The 15273-nt window shown below is 43.3% G+C and overlaps 1 long non-coding RNA gene across 1 annotated transcript; it reads right to left on the minus strand.

Annotated features, from left to right (window-relative positions):
• Nucleotides 1-160: 160 nt before the first annotated feature.
• On the minus strand, nt 161-14227 carry LOC146683517 (uncharacterized). Its single transcript, XR_014917713.1, has 5 exons — nt 13964-14227; nt 13332-13481; nt 1299-1367; nt 1027-1199; nt 161-932 (listed from the first exon to the last, which is right to left on the minus strand). It is a non-coding gene; the product is annotated as an uncharacterized LOC146683517 (long non-coding RNA).
• Nucleotides 14228-15273: the final 1046 nt, after the last annotated feature.

A 15273-nucleotide genomic window follows, 5' to 3' on the forward strand; every position in this document is an offset into this window, starting at 1 on the left:
AAGCGGGTGTTATAAGGAGGGGAGAGGGACTCCAATGATCTTCTCAGCTGCTCTCACAATCCGTTGTAGGGTACTGCGATCTAATACGCTGCAGTTACCATACCAGACAGTGATGCAGCTACTTAGGATGCTCTTGTTAGTCCCACTGTAAAAGGTGGTGAGAATGGATGGTGGGAGATGGGCTTTCCTCAGCTTCTGCTTGAAGTAGAGACGCTGCTGGGCCTTCTTGGTTATGGAGCTGGTGTTGAGGGAGCAGGAGAGGTTCTCCGCCAGGTGGACACCAAGAAATCTGGTGCTCTTGACGACCTCCACAGAGGATCCATTCATGTTAAGTGGGCAGTGATCCCACTGTGCTCTCCTGAAGTCAACAATCTCTTTTGTTTTGTCCACGTTCACAGACAGGTTGTTGACTCTACACCTCTACAGATGGCCCGCAGTGCAACCCTTCAGCTTCCTACTAGATTCACCTATATACAAATTTAAAGACCTAGGAGACTTACTTCTCGTCACAGAGTTGTAGCATTCACAAGATTTTCAGAAAACTTGAACTCAAGGTCAAGGTCACTGATATTCAAACTGACCCCAGAACTTTAGTAGATGCACCAATGGTATCAATTCAAAATCCTACGCTTCTCGTTCCATTTTTATTTCACTATCTGTAACTAAGACAAATAAACAGTATTTGGGACACAAGTCACTATTAAAGTGGTTAGTGAGACTCCACATCTGATAACAGTATAACACACTGCTTATTTATGTAAAATTGTCATCAATAAATGTGTTCAAAACAGAAGCTACACTGGCTTTAAAAGTTTTTGTTAACTCTGACTACCTGTCTGCTCTTACCTGTTTCTTTTGCTCTCTGCTGTCTTCATCCTCCATCCAACTCTACATTGTATTGTTAGGGATGACATGATGAAACTGAAGGGTGTCTGGGCACCGAAAAAAGAAAAGAAGAGAGATTGGATTAGGCTGCAGCTGGCGTGCCATTCTCTCACTTCAGGATGAGATGCTGTGTCTTCTTACGTTAATCTTGTAAAACAGGATGTAGGCTGAGTGCTGCTGTTCCTCACAAGCTGCAGATCCAGTTGTGTGCAGCACCTGTGCGTCATTATAGGTGAGCCAAGGATGTAGAGTGTGGACTCTCCTCGGGACGGACAGAATTACAGATGCAGCAGCTGTTTCCGATGTATGGAAACCTGACACACAAACAAAAGTTTACAGTATCAGTGTAAAATAATTCATTTTGTCCAGGTTGAGAAGGTGAGCTTTGGTCCTTGTGCACCACGTGTACTCACCTGAAGCCGTCTGTAGTCTGAATTTTATTTTCCATTATTTATCCACCGCCCAAATGTTTCACTGCGCTACTGCAAAAAGGTAAAAACACAAACACACAATTAGACACTGAGCACTGGATGTGCATGCATGCATGAGCTTTGAAGTTTAAACTTTTTTTTATCATCAACAATTTTTATTTATTTCATTTTAAACTTCAATAACAGAGCTTAAGGATAACTACATAAATAAATAGTTTAAAAAACAAACAAACAAAAACAAAACAACAACAAAACAAAACAAAACAAAGGGAAGTTATCCTATTCTTTCTTCACACACCAATTCCCACACCACCACTCTGTCATTACTCCTCTGTTCTTCAAGTTACAGAAAGCCAGCTTGTAAAGGGGGACCAAATACAATCTTATTGATGCAATTTGTCTAATAAACCATAAGTCACTTTTTCGTAAGACGCCAACTTAGCCATTGTCTTTAGCCACTCTTCATAGGGAGGGGGGAGGGGGGGTTCTTTTTCCGCCAATGTCTTAGCAGGACCCGTTTGGCCGTAGTAAGAGCCAAAATAATCCATCTTTTTGTATAACTGGAAAAATCTACAGGGAGTGCAGAATTATTAGGCAAGTTGTATTTCTGAGGAATAATTTTATTATTGAACAACAACCATGTTCTCAATGAACTCAAAAAACTCATTAATATCAAAGCTGAATGTTTTTGGAAGTAGTTTTTGTTTTTAGTTTGAGCTATTTTAGGGGGATATCTGTGTGTGCAGGTGACTATTACTGTGCATAATTATTAGGCAACTTAACAAAAAACAAATATATACCCATTTCAATTATTTATTTTTACCAGTGAAACCAATATAACATCTCCACATTCACAAATATACATTTCTGACATTCAAAAACAAAACAACAACAAATCAGTGACCAATATAGCCACCTTTCTTTGCAAGGACACTCAAAAGCCTGCCATCCATGGATTCTGTCAGTGTTTTGATCTGTTCACCATCAACATTGCGTGCAGCAGCAACCACAGCCTCCCAGACACTGTTCAGAGAGGTGTACTGTTTTCCCTCCTTGTAAATGGCTGTAGCTCAGGTGGCAGAGCAGGTCAGCCACTAATCAGAAGGTCGGTGGTTCGATCCCAGGCTGCATCCTGGCTGCATGCCAAATATCCTTGGCAAGATACTAACCCCATGTTTGCCTACTGGTGGTGGTCAGAGGGCCCGGTGGCGCCAGTGTCCGGCAGCCTCGCCTCTGTCAGTGTGCCCCAGGGCAGCTGTGGCTACAATGTAGCTTGCCATCGCCAGTGTGTGAATGTGTGTGTGAATGGGTGAATGACTGAATGTAGTGTGAAGCGCTTTGGGGTCCTTAGGGACTAGAAAAGCGCTATACAAATGCAGGCCATTTACCATAAATCTCACATTTGATGATGGACCACAGGTTCTCAATGGGGTTCAGATCAGGTGAACAAGGTGGCCATGTCATTAGTTTTTCTTCTTTTATACCCTTTCTTGCCAGCCACGCTGTGGAGTACTTGGACGCGTGTGATGGAGCATTGTCCTGCATGGAAATCATGTTTTTCTTGAAGGATGCAGACTTCTTCCTGTACCACTGCTTGAAGAAGGTGTCTTCCAGAAACTGGCAGTAGGACTGGGAGTTGAGCTTGACTCCATCCTCAACCCGAAAAGGCCCCACAAGCTCATCTTTGATGATACCAGCCCAAACCAGTACTCCACCTCCACCTTGCTGGCATCTGAGTCGGACTGGAGCTCTCTGCCCTTTACCAATCCAGCCACGGGCCCATCCATCTGGCCCATGTTAAGGTTCAAATATTGAGGAAGGAGAGTAAACACAACCATGGTCCAGAAGAGCTTGGTCAGACAATTGATTTTAATGAATACACGCGTGGGAAGACCAGTTCCGTTCGCAGACAGGGCTGATCTCCGACTTAATCAAAGCATAAACAGATTTTTTATACCATCAGGGCTTGAACTTACTGACGCCCCCCTCATCAAGACTCACTCTCATTTCATCAGTCCATAAAACCTTAGAAAAATCAGTCTTGAGATATTTCTTGGCCCAGTCTTGACGTTTCAGCTTGTGTGTCTTGTTCAGTGGTGGTCGTCTTTCAGCCTTTCTTACCTTGGCCATGTCTCTGAGTATTGCACACCTTGTGCTTTTGGGCACTCCAGTGATGTTGCAGCTCTGAAATATGGCCAAACTGGTGGCAAGTGGCATCTTGGCAGCTGCACGCTTGACTTTTCTCAGTTCATGGGCAGTTATTTTGCGCCTTGGTTTTTCCACACGCTTCTTGCGACCCTGTTGACTATTTTGAATGAAACGCTTGATTGTTCGATGATCACACTTCAGAAGCTTTGAAATTTTGAGACTGCTGCATCCCTCTGCAAGATATCTCACTATTTTTGACTTTTCTGAGCCTGTCAAGTTCTTCTTTTGACCCATTTTGCCAAAGGAAAGGACGTTGCCTAATAATTATGCACACCTGATATAGGGTGTTGATGTCATTAGACCACACCCCTTCTCATTACAGAGATGCACATCACCTAATATGCTTAATTGGTAGCAGGCTTTCGAGCCTATACAGCTTGGAGTAAGACAACATGCATGAAGAGGATGATGTGGACAAAATACTCATTTGCCTAATAATTCTGCACTCCCTGTACATCAGAAATTTCTGTGGTTATACCAAGTATGGACTGTTTTGGTGAGATAACAAATCTCCTTTTTAAAACACTGAAAATTACCTCCATTATATTTTCCCACCAATCCCGAAGTGCCGAACAGCTCCATAAGATATGTAAAATCAAAGCATTTTGACCATCACATCTCCAACATTCGTCCGTAGAGGCCAGGTTCCATTTATACAATTGTTGCGGTGTTCGATGCCACCTATGGATTATCTTAAATTGAATCAATCTACTGCCTGTTTCTTTATACATAGTATTAATATTTTGAAAACATGAATCCCATTCAACTGAAGATATGTCCAATGCCATGCCCTGGGCCCAGTAGCCCTTAACTTTAAGGAGAGGGTCAGCTGACCGTTCTTGCAATAAGTGATAAATCTTAGAGGTAATGCCTTTACCCAAGGATGATCTTGAGAGCAGGACTTCCACAGGGCTGCCCACAGGACAACTCAAAGGGGTTCCCAGCCACTTCGATAATGAACTATGTATTTGGACATATCTCCAGAATTGATTACGCTGCAACTTATATAACTCCACAATTTTATCAAAGCTTAAAAAACATTTAGTCCCACAGTCAAATAAATCTGATACATTAAGGATGCCTGCTTTACGGCACTGTAACCAGTCAACCGATGTCCCTCCAATTAAAATTATTTTATTACTCCATAAGGTTGCCGAAGGTGATTTAATAAAGTCCCAGCGACCTGCCCTATGTCATTTAAACCACAATATCTTTGCAATTATAGGATGGGTAGTTTTATGACTGGTATCAAACAGCTCCCTCCAAGGAGAAATACCGCCATTAACTTCCATCTCTATATGGGACCAGATGGGTTTAACTGGTGCAGTAGGTAACCAAGCTCTAAGTTGTTTCACGTTCATCACCCAATAATACCATTGGAAATTAGGCAATGAAAACCCTCCTTGTTTTGCACTCGCTTGAAGTTTCTTAATACTTAAACGATGTGGTGAGCTATCCCAAAGAAACTGCCGCATTAAAAAGTCTAGATCTTTGAAATACTTATCTGGAATGTGTAATGGAATATTAGATAAAATATAAAAGATCATGGGTGCAGTCATCATCTTAATACAACTAATTTTACCCCATATTGTGAGACACACTCTGGACCATCTACCAAATTCCATTTTTATCCTTTCAAACATTGGCTCCATATTTGCTCGAACCATCTTAGTGTAATCCGAGGTAATTTGTATCCCCAAATACCTCAAACCATTCACGGACCACAGAAACTCCCTGTCACGGCGAGTGAGATAAGCCGTATAAAAATAATAAATGAGGATCCAATCGCAGGCAGTAGTGGAGGAGTGAAGGTGGTTTATTGGACACGAAATAAATATAGACAAACAGCAAATGGAGCACAAACTAAACTAGACTGGAGACAACTAAACTACTGAATACGAACCGGAACTCAAACATGAAGCAAGGTGGACGACGGTACAAGATGGTGACGGCAGGGAACACACGGATGAAACATGGTGGAAAACACAGACAGACCAGCAACTACAATGACAGAGGACACGACTTAAATACACACAGAGAAACACAGGGGAATTACACACAGGTGGTGGACACAGCTGGGAATAATCAACAAGACGAGACAGAGGTAAAACTGAACACACTCACATGGGACGCAGACCTTCACAATAAAACAGGAAACGAGAACACTACACCAAGACGCAGACCTGACACAGAGACAGACAGAATGACACATGGAACAAGGGCTGAACGATTATGGAAAATAATCTAATTGCGATTTTTTGCCCCAATATTGCGATTGCGATGCGATATGCGATTATTTTTTAAGGTCTTTGTCTTCTGTATTATTAAACAAAGACAAGCAATACATCATATAGTATGGCCAATACTATATTACATTAATTTTAAACTGTTCTTTCCTGGAAGACAGACCTCTGTTATGATGACATGAGGTGATGCATGAATTGATGACTGACATTTTTATTTAACTTCTTCAATCACAACAGTATATTTGAACATACACAATAGTTTATTTTTAGCTTACAAACATCTGAGCATAAAGTGCTGACAAGGAACCCTGGTGTAAACATTAAAATGAAAGTCAGTACAATGTGCAGATTGCAGAAATATACATAAAAAAAATCAGTGGCTTTACCACACTCAGTTTTTCGACAAACTACTAGACAGTCATTCAATTAAAAAATAATATTAAATAAATAAAACTAATAAATAAAAAATACACACATCTTACTGATCTCTGCAGTCAGTAACATTACACATAAAGTGCAAACATAATAGCAATTGTATAAACACACACACAAACACGCCTTTAAAATTTAAAGGCGTGAAATTGGACGGTCTAGTTCTGATTAGCGTCACCGCTGTCTCGGTGGAGTTTAATAAACTCGGCCGTCTGCTTCTTGCTATCTAAAATATAACCAGACACTGGTGTAAATTCTCGACTGTCTCATACTTCTGTTTAATAAGTTTTCTGTTTGACGTTTAGTCAGCTGTGTGAAAACCAAGGAGGAACCCACCCGGGGGATTAATAAAGTTTTATTTTATCTAATCTAATAACTTTAATCTCAGCCAAACCGATTTACTCACGAACAAACAAAACACTGAAAAAAGCCCAACAATAACATTTTTAGGTTGTCTAAGTGACTTATATATTACGTTTAACCCGAGCAGCGAAACTCCGCGGTGATCTGAAAATGATGTGCCGGGAGTTGTGCCGTTCTCGGCCGCATCAGTAACCCTCGAGCTCCCGGCTAGCTGTCGAGCTGGTGGGTAGCAGACGCCTCTGAAAACGTCGAAGCACTTTTGCAAATATGGGATATCTTGATAAACCGAGCAGATATTTGATGTTTACACAACTACTTTCTCGCCTGAAAATATGTTAAAAGTTTATTTTGTGACCCTGAAAGATTAGTATGAGTAATTTTAAAACTTAGTAGCGGCCGCCATTGCTGGAAACTGGAGTTTGGCTGGGCCGCGCTATGAATTCTGGGATATGGTAGTAATTTGGACAGCCTTCGGCGCGTCGCTGTGACGTAATCGGTCTACAAATGCGGCCTCAGGAGGATGCAGCCCATGAATTTGGACATGTCCAGAGTATAATCGCAGCCTTTGCGGTTAGAAAATTGCACTTGATCATGTCGCGATATTATCGCAAATGCGATATATCGTTCAGCCCTACATGGAACCTGAACTAAACTAAACGTGAGATACAACCGAGAACAAATCCTTAAACATGAATAAACAGAAACATAGAATTCTAATAATAATAATAATAATAATAATAGGGCAGCACGGTGGCACGGTGGTTAGCACTGTTGCCGCACAGCAAGAAGGTCCTGAGTTCAATTCCAACATCAGGCCGGGGTCTTTCTGTGTGGAGTTTGCATGTTCTCCCCGCGTTTGCGTGGGTTCTCTCCGGGTACTCCGGCTTCCTCCCACCGTCCAAAGACATGCAGCTTGTGGGGATAGGTTAATTGAATAATCCAAATTGTCACTAGGTGTGAATGTGCGAATGAATGTGAGTGCGAATGGTTGTCTGTCCCTGTGTGTTGGCCCTGCGACAGACTGGCGACCTGTCCAGGGTGTACCCCGCCTCTCGCCCTATGACAGCTGGGATAGGCTCCAGCGCCCCCCGCGACCCTGAAAAGGACAAGCGGAAGCGAATGGATGGATGGAATAATAATAATAATAATAATAATAATACTCATAACGCCCAAAACCACAACAAACATTCAAAAATAAACTAATCAATCAAAACTCAAAATACTGGGTCGAAACTGACCCAGAACCATGACAGTAACCCCCCCCCCCCCCCACCTCCAAGGGCTGGCCCCCGACAGCCCCAAACAAAAAGACCGCAACAAAACAGAGCACCAGACCAGGGTGGGTGGAGGGGGTCAAGGAAGGAGGGTACGAAACCAAAAACAAGGGGCTGAAGCCCAACCAGATGAAGGCGGAGCTGAAGCCGGACCAAACGAAGACGAGGCAGGGCCAGACGAAGGCGGAGCCGGACCAGATGAAGGCCAAAACCAGTCCAAAAACACAAGAAAACAGTCCACGAACACAGGAAAACAGATCAAAAACAAAACCAAACTAGAGCTCAACAAGAGTCTAAGAAAAGTTCAGGGGGTCGACAACACAAGGACCAAGACAGTTCTGGAGGCCGGCCGTGCACACGGCAACGGCGGCGACGGGCAAACAGTTCTGGAGGCCGACCGTGCACACGGCAACGGCGGTGATGGGCAAACAGTTCTGGAGGCCGACCACTTGGAAGGCAGTGGCGGCCACTGAGCAGGTCCGGAGGTCGGCCGCGATGCCAGCGGCGGCGACGAACTCTTTCCGGAGGCCGTCCCCGAAGGCCATGATGCCAACTTAGAGGCCCGGAAAACGGCCGGCAGAGGCGAGGCAGAACGGGTCGAGCTGGCTCTGATGGCGGTGTGGCAACCGCAGGACCAGACGAGGCAGGACCAGACGAAGACGAGGCAGGACCAGACGAAGGCGGAGCTGAAGCCGAACCAGATGAAGGCGGAGCTGAAGCCGGACCAAACGAAGACGAGGCAGGGCCAGACGAAGGCGGAGCCGGACCAGATGAAGGCACGGAGGCTGGACCAGGCGTGGATGAAGGCACGGCTGCGGGACGGCTGCGGAACCAGACAGTGGTGATGCTGCAGGCAGTGATGCTGCAGGAGGTGATGTGGATGCAGGCAACGGTGTAGAAGCCACAGGGGATGATTCAGCAGGTGGTGGCTAAACAAACTTCCCCGGACCGTCAGCAGACGTGAGGATGTGCTTGCTGGGTCCTCCAGGACCCCCAGCAGACGAGGCATGGTGCTGGGTGGGCTCCTCAGACCCACCATCTGACTTGGCTTGAGGCTGGACGGGCAACTCGGGCCCCCCAGCTGACGACAGTTGAGGCTGGCTGGGTTCTCCCGAACCCCCAGCTGACGACACTTGAGGCTGGCTGGGCTCCTCAGGCCCTCCAGCCGACGAGGCAGGATGCTGGCTGGGTTCACCTGAACCCCCAGCTAACATGGCTTGAGACTGGACGGGCCCCTCTGGCCCTCCAGTGGAAACAGACACTGAAGCAGCAGGCACGGAGACCTCTGCCAGTGTGGACACTGGCTGGGACTGAGCAGCACAGTGGCTAGACTCAGGCAGCAACAGTGGGATGCAGTCCTCAGAGGGCTGAAAGTGTTCCCCAATACACTCAGCAGAGGACGGAGGCGGACGGGTGAACTCACTTGAACTCTCAGGGGGTGCTGAGAGCTGAGACTGTTCTGGTGAGTTCTCCGGTGAGGCTGCTGGCGCTGGCGTCTTGACCTCTAGGGGTCCAGAGTTGGCTGGTGACTGACACCCAGCCTCTGGGGAGGCCCTAGAGGGAGCAACTGTCTCTGACATGGCCAGCTTAAGAGAACCAGCAGATATTGTGGTGAAGTGTGTTCCCTGCTTTGAATGAGATAGTGAGGATGGTGGCTGAGTAAACGAGCGGACAGACAGCTGAACTGGTGGCGACAGAGCAATAGGCAGCGAAGCGGCTACAGAGTGACCTACAGGTAGCGGAGACGACTGTAGTGGAGTTGTAATAAGTGGTGGAGTGGGTGACTGAACTGAGGGCAGCGCGGCTGCTGACTGAACTGAGGGCAGCGCGGCTGCTGACTGAACTGAGGGCAGCGCGGCTGCTGACTGAACTGAGGGCAGCATTACAGGCCTGGCATTTGACTGGGATGGAAGTGAGGATGGGACAATGGAGCGGACACGGTCATAAACATGGAACGAGGGTTCAGAACAGGCAGTCTTAGAAGCTATGGCCATGGCTGAGAAATCATTGTTATCCTCAGTAGAAACACAAAAAATTGCGGTAGCGGCGGGGGGGTGTAGGTGAAGCTCGTGGAGAACGAAACTCTGCACAAGCGGATGCAGAGAGTCCAATAGCCAGGGATAACCGGAAATAAGGTGTTGTAGGTTGGCTTCCACAGTGTAAAGAGAGGCGTCTCCCTCATGCTCTAACCACTGGTTAATTAATCTAGAAGCAGAGTCAATAACGGCCTCCCGAAGCTCCCTGGGTGGACTGAATGCCGCTGGATCCATAGCTGGCTGGTCCGTACTGTCACGGCGAGTGAGATAAGCCGTATAAAAATAATAAATGAGGATCCAATCGCAGGCAGTAGTGGAGGAGTGAAGGTGGTTTATTGGACACGAAATAAATATAGACAAACAGCAAATGGAGCACAAACTAAACTAGACTGGAGACAACTAAACTACTGAATACGAACCGGAACTCAAACATGAAGCAAGGTGGACGACGGTACAAGATGGTGACGGCAGGGAACACACGGATGAAACATGGTGGAAAACACAGACAGACCAGCAACTACAATGACAGAGGACACGACTTAAATATACACAGAGAAACACAGGGGAATTACACACAGGTGGTGGACACAGCTGGGAATAATCAACAAGACGAAACAGAGGTAAAACTGAACACACTCACATGGGACGCAGACCTTCACAATAAAACAGGAAACGAGAACACTACACCAAGACGCAGACCTGACACAGAGACAGACAGAATGACACATGGAACCTGAACTAAACTAAACGTGAGATACAACCGAGAACAAATCCTTAAACATGAATAAACAGAAACATAGAATTCTAATAATAATAATAATAATAATACTCATAGCGCCCAAAACCACAACAAACATTCAAAAATAAACTAATCAATCAAAACTCAAAATACTGGGTCGAAACTGACCCAGAACCATGACACTCCCAACTGTTTAAATAAAGTATGGGGGCAGTGTCCTGACATAGGCATTGCCTCTGATTTATCCCAGTTGACGCGATACCCTGAAAGCAGCGTAAAGCTTTCTATACATTCTAATAGGGCTGGAATTGACTTCCCAGGCTGGGTCATAAGTAACAACACATCATCTGTATATAATAGAAGCTTATGTTGACTATTACCCATCGAAATTTCAAATATATTTACATTATTTCTCAGTTTTTGTGCCAAAGGCTCTATAGCAATTACAAAAAGACCGGGGCTAAGGGGACAACCCATTTTTGTGGATCTCAGTAAAAGGAATAGGTCTGATATGAGCCCATTCGTCAATACTCGCGCTGAAGGCGAATCATATAATATCTTTATCCACCTAATAAAATTGTCACCAAAACCAAACTTTTCTAATGTCTTAAACAGATAATCCCACTCAACACAATCAAAAGCTTGTGCAGCATCCAGCGATAGGGCCACTGTTGGATATACTGAATCATATACATAATTTTGCAAATTAACCAACCGCCTAATATTATCTGAACCATAGTAGTCAGTATAATCTTTTAGTGATATAAGTTTGCATATGGTAGAATACTGCTTGTAGTTATTTGTATTAGGAAATATTTAACCATGTATGCTTAGAGGCATATAATTAATTGTGTAGTGACAGGATGTGTGATCTCTAACAGGCTGCAGGCTTGGTGTGCACCCCAGGAATGCACCCCCACGTCCTGGGAGCATGAGAGGTTGCACCTTGTTTTATTGTTTTAACATAGCTATGTCTGTTTTAGTCTAAGTGCCTTTTGTTTAGATGAACTGCTGGACTTCCCCACCGTGTTATCTAGGGTGAACCATCTAGGGTGGGGGAGACTACCCTCTTTGTGACCAAGGATGTACCTTTTGTGCTTTTATGTATATGACCCTTTGACAAGCAGTAACACACACACACACACACTGAAGTATAAAATAAAGACAAGGGCAAAGCTCAGCGCGAGTCTCAGTCTGGAGGCTGCCCTTGCTAGCAAGAAGTTCTGTGTGTTTCTCTTCTCTGAGTCTTTACTGAAGAAGTGTTTTAGAATATTTTCCCTAACAGCATCCCACCAAGTAGCCAATGTAGTGTCCTCTCGATTATTTGTCTGTTTGTAAAATTGTATTTCATCGCTTATCAATTTAATAAACCCAGAGTCTTTAATTAAGGACACATTTAAATGCTATCTGCGGCTTTGAGGAATCTGTAAAATATTTCCAAGACATAGAAAAATTGGCACATGGTCCGAGAATACTATATTAGATTAGATTAGATTAGATTAGATAGAACTTTATTAATCCCTCGGGTGGGTTCCTCTGGGAAATTCGATTTCCAAAAAAGCACAGCACCGACAGAAGTTACAGAGTTACAGAATATTATATATATATATATAATACACACACACACACACACACACACACACATATATATATAAATACAGAGACAATATAAATAAAATATACGAAGGGGATAAATAGAATAAATAGGAATAAAAATAAAAATACAAGTGAATTGCACATTTCAAGAATTGCACATTTCAAGTATTGAGTCTATTGCACCGTTGACTATTTACAAAAGTATTGCACAAAAGGTATTGCACAGTGAGGTGAAGAGGCACTACAGCTTAGTTACCAATACTTGAATCTATAGAGTTATTCACTAAGGCTTCAGAAATAAGAAAGTAGTCGATTCTAGTATAAACATTATGAGGCGGAGAGTAAAAGGAATATTCCCTGCCTTCTGGATGCATTGTCCGCCAAATATCATTCAGACCTAAATCTGAGGTCATCTGCCTTATGGCAACTACAGATTTACCCTCTGTGCCTCTCCTAGGAAGTGATCTATCTAGGTCTTGATCCAGTATTTGATTAAAATCTCCTCCTACCACTATTTGTGCACCTTCTAATTCCAAAAGATACTGTGACAGGTTGTGAAAAAAGGCGAGTATGTCCGCATTAGGTGCATAGATATTACATAAAATTATTGGTGTGTCCAGTAGTTGTCCATAAACCAATATAAATCTACCTTCCTTATCTGTTATTACTTTTGTTTCAGTAAAGCTAACTGCTTTATGAATCAGAACCGACACTCCCCTACTTTTACCAGTTCCAGGACTGGAAAAGACTTTACCTACCCAGGAACATTTAAGTTTTAAGGCTTCTGACTTACACGTGTGCATTTCTTGAATAAAGGCTATATCAACTCTTGATAATGTAACACACGATACTTTACCACTACTGAATGTAGAGAAAGTTAGGATCTTAGGCTTATGGTGTCTAGGAATCGACTAAGGCGCGAATGACACACAGCTCAAAGAACAGTCAACATTTATTCAAAACAAACCAAAAACAGTCATTCAACAGTTCACAACAGTTCCAATTGTCCATATTTATCAGTCTGTGTATTCAGTTTTAGAGTTCAGTGTTCAGTGTTCAGAGTTCTTTTCAGTCATTTCAGTTCAGGTGTGTGAGTATAGTGTTAATGTTAGTAGTACTACCCGGGTAGTGTATTGTTCTGAGATCTCATAAGCTTATCTGTCAAGAAGTCACGCAGTTGTCACTTTAAGTAGGCTGGAAATCTTTCCTGCATCGCAGCTGGGGATCCGGAATCCTGGCTCGCAACTTTAGACTCCAACAAAAAAACCAACCTGCACAGGGCAGTGAACATATTTTACATGAATATCATATAACAACTTAATCAACACTAGTGACCAAATGTCTCTCACTCTTTGTATATAACGACTTAATGCAATCAATAATAAAATTAATCAAAGAACCTTAAAACAATTTCCACATCATACAAATTTAACTCAAATCTCATATTTTGTGAACAGCAGTCACATCAATCCAATGAATTGAGAGAATGTACATTACTGATGCACGAGGAAAGTGCAAAACGTGGTCGCAGTACTATTTAGCCAAAGACTGCTCATATTTATCATCTCATTACAATAAATAAAACTTACCTACTAGCTTCCAAAGAAATATTTCCGATTGGTTTAAAACATTCACAAGTGAAGAAATAAAAAGATAATACAGCACTTAAAAGGAACACATGAAATTTACATTATACTAAGCTAATGATTAGCTGACGATTAGCTTGCTATGCTAGCGCAGTTAGTCAACTCACCGGAAATGAACAAAAAACACAAAAACAGAGGTACACCAGCATCAACAAGCGGAAAAGTAAAATCCAATTTGTGTCTTCACACACAACCTTTTTCTTGAACAAGGATTAAAGAAAAACTCGGTGAGTAGCTCCGACCAGCATATGTAGCCTTAGCGCTATTCTCCTTCTCTACAGTTCTCAACTCAAGTTCACAAGCACTAAACAATCTCATAGTGCCACCTACTGACATTCTTTGGGAACAGCAGTTCATTTTCATGAGGCAAATTTTAGGTGGGTTACAATAACTTTAGATTTGTTAATATTTTCTTCCTCTTAATCCCGTTATTCAACCCCTTAACATTCCAGCTGGCTATTTTGAAATCTGTCTGTCTATCCATGTTATATGTTGTCTCCTTGACCTGGAGACAACATATAAGATGACACCGCCATGGACCTCAACCTGCAGGCTTTGTGTTACCTGTTTCTTTATACAGGAGCATGTAGGGGTGGACTGCCTTTTTATTTGATTACCCTTTTCTCATGTTTTTCTTAGTTAGGGAGATAAGACATTGTCATTTGGTTTTATTCTTTTCATAAATAAGTTTTGTACATCCTTTAGATACGGTCCCTTTTGTTTGTTGTTTTGGGGTCCACCCCGAAGCTATAGTTCGCTCCTTTCCTTTGTTAGAATTCAATCACTGTGAAAAAAAATCACCATCAAAATTGTACTGGTTGTGTGATGTGCTGCTTGGGGTCAGACAGGGGTGGATCACCCTTATATTATGGTCTGGCCACCCTTAGAAAGGCCATAACACTAAAATGAAAATTAAAACTAGACTTATAACTGGCTGGTGTCCTTACCAGTGACCTTGGGTCTGAACTGTGGGCTCCTCTTTCCAGGTGTTCGTACTGCCTGAGTGGGACCAAGATGTGCTGTCTTGCCTCTTTTGGGTTTTCTGCATGTTTCTGGCTCAACATGCAAGTATCCACTTCTTGACGTTCGCTGTTGGTTGCAGCCACTTGAGGTTTTTGGGCTCATTTGGGTTCTCAACACTGGGTGACTTTGATGGGAGTGAAAGCATCCTCACAACATAAATCACCACACTACCTGCTTTTGTTTCAGAAATTTTCTTTATCCTTGTTAACATGTTTGGGTACTGGGTTTACCTGTAATGCATTTTGTGCTCCAAAAGCTGTTATTTTGTGCAGCTGTGCTCCAAAAGCTGTTAGCATGACCTTTTTTATCATTAGATTGTGCCACACCAGCATCTGAGAGAAAAGCTTTGAGTTTGATTTTGTGTTTGTGTTTTGCAGGCACTCAGGAGAATAAG

The sequence above is a fragment of the Copadichromis virginalis genome, linkage group LG22 (genome assembly GCF_057382275.1).
Source record: "Copadichromis virginalis isolate Kocher_CV1m ecotype Utaka linkage group LG22, C_Virginalis_male_GT1.1, whole genome shotgun sequence".
NCBI lineage: Eukaryota > Metazoa > Chordata > Actinopteri > Cichliformes > Cichlidae > Copadichromis > Copadichromis virginalis.